We start from the raw sequence: 2087 nt of genomic DNA, 5'->3' as shown, positions 1-2087 counted from the left end.
ATATGAATACTGCTAGGTGGTCTAGTGATTTCAAAGTGTGGTGGCAGTATGTGCATTTTCGCTCGTGGTGAACAGCATTTACGGATGTAAATATCGCCCGCTCGGGAAAAAGGGCTTATTACCGTTCTGCAGACCATCGGAAATGCTAAAAATTTTGTGCATTATCAGGAACTGCTACGAGGAAATTAAGTCAGCGGTTGTCTTCTTACACCATCTTGATCGTGTGCTGTTAACATGTTTAATTAATGGGAGGACTGAAAGAAAACCTGAACTGACACGACATTGTAACTGACAATGACATTTTCAGGCTTCAATACCTGTTCACTAATGTTTCGTTACGGACATGATCTCTCATCAATACGACCACGCAGTATGTCTACAACCGCATACACAGCACTGTAATTGGATTACCAACAAACATCTATCGTTGGATTACATAATCGTTTATGATCCGGCATGCTTTCCTGAGACAATGAAGTGGCACATCCCGAAGTCGCAAATGACTTCAGCGACGGAGATGCAAAAAATATTACACTTACTAAAGTAGATGTGTTTCGTATTTTTTTCAAGCAATGTTATGCTATACGCCGAAGTGGATATGGTACAGCATCGAAGAAAGATTGTTAAGAACTCTGATCATAGGTTTAAATCGTGGACTATGCCAAGACAAAAAGAATGAAGAGGAACGATTTAACTGTCAAGAGACACGACATGTACGCAATGAAATACTGGGTATGTGGAACCTTGGCCTGGTAAATGCTGGTATAATTGGCCCATTATACCTAATAAATCACTTCTTCGATGGAGAGCTCTTCAGCTACGGCCTGCATGTTGTGTCATTCTTAGAAATCTCCAAAGAAATGTGTTGATCCAATCGTCTGTTTGTTTCCCAGTGTAACAAAGTGTGCATTCTAGTCATATGATGCTTGTGGCTCTATACAGAAACATAGTTCACTTGTCCCTTCCGTTTGGCCAATGCTCTTGCACGCATATAACTATATGGTACCAAAGGAGTTCACAAATGCAATGAGTCGAAAGATAGATCTTGAAGACTGGAGGATTCTGAATATGCTTGGTCGTAACAGGTAAGTTACAGCTGACGTTGCGAAGAACACTGAAATTATTGGGAGTAATAATCCTTGACGGAAGTGGTACTCACTCTACACAAAAAATTGGTTGTGATTCATATGCAAGTCATTGATTGAATACGGTACTACCATACTGTGTTGAGGCTATGAATCGCGTAATTACGATATATTTCAATGAAATATTTTGTGTCATTTGCCTGGTCTTCTGAGGAATGTGTGAAACTGCGACACAAAATTGTGGCAGTGAGTCTCAACAATGAATCTCTGCATACAAAACCTTACAACAGCAGTACGTCACATCTGCATCAAGGTTCGTATTTTTTTTTCCTTTTTATTTTGTTTGGGGCCTACGGACTTGGTCCACTCAGCCAGCCTCCCAAACGTAAAAAGCTAATGTTCTCCTCTATGTATATAAATTGATGTCCTTTGCTTGATCTTTTCGTATACTCGGCAACGGCCTTGCCACAGTGGATTCACCGGTTCACGTTAAATCACAGAAGTTAAGCGCTGTCGGGCGTGGCTGTCACTTGGATGGGTGATCATCCAGCCGCCAATCGCTGTTGCAATTTTTCGGGGTGCACTCAGCCTCGTGATGCCAATTGAGTAGCTACTCGACCGAATAGTAGCGGCTCTGGTCAAAGGAAACCATCATAATGACCGGGAGAGCGGTGTGCTGACCACACTCCCCTCCTATCCGCATCCTCAACTGAGGATGAAACGGCGGCCGGATGGTCCCGATGGGCTACTTGTGGCCTGAAGACGGAGTACTTTTCGTATACTTGGGTTGATCTCAGGAACTACTGTAGAGATTTTGTATTAATAGGTAGAATGATTTAAGAGGAATATTGATACATATTTTGTGGAAGATTAGTGGAACTCTGATGAAGTAGTCAATCGCTGCTCTGGTAACGATGCCACTGCCATCTAGTGGTGAATGAACTCACTGGATCCACAGCTCTGCACAGGCCAGCTCTTCCTTTCATGTACCGACAATAGGCG

At 42.6% G+C, this 2087-nt stretch overlaps 1 pseudogene; it reads left to right on the top strand.

Moving 5' to 3' along the window:
• The first annotated feature begins 245 nt into the window (after positions 1-245).
• LOC126269751 (innexin inx1-like) lies at positions 246-1089 on the top strand (annotated as a pseudogene).
• Positions 1090-2087: the final 998 nt, after the last annotated feature.

Source organism: Schistocerca gregaria, chromosome 1 (genome assembly GCF_023897955.1).
Source record: "Schistocerca gregaria isolate iqSchGreg1 chromosome 1, iqSchGreg1.2, whole genome shotgun sequence".
Lineage (NCBI taxonomy): Eukaryota > Metazoa > Arthropoda > Insecta > Orthoptera > Acrididae > Schistocerca > Schistocerca gregaria.
Note: the sequence above shows the minus strand (reverse complement) of the source record. Positions and strands in the feature narration are given on the sequence as shown.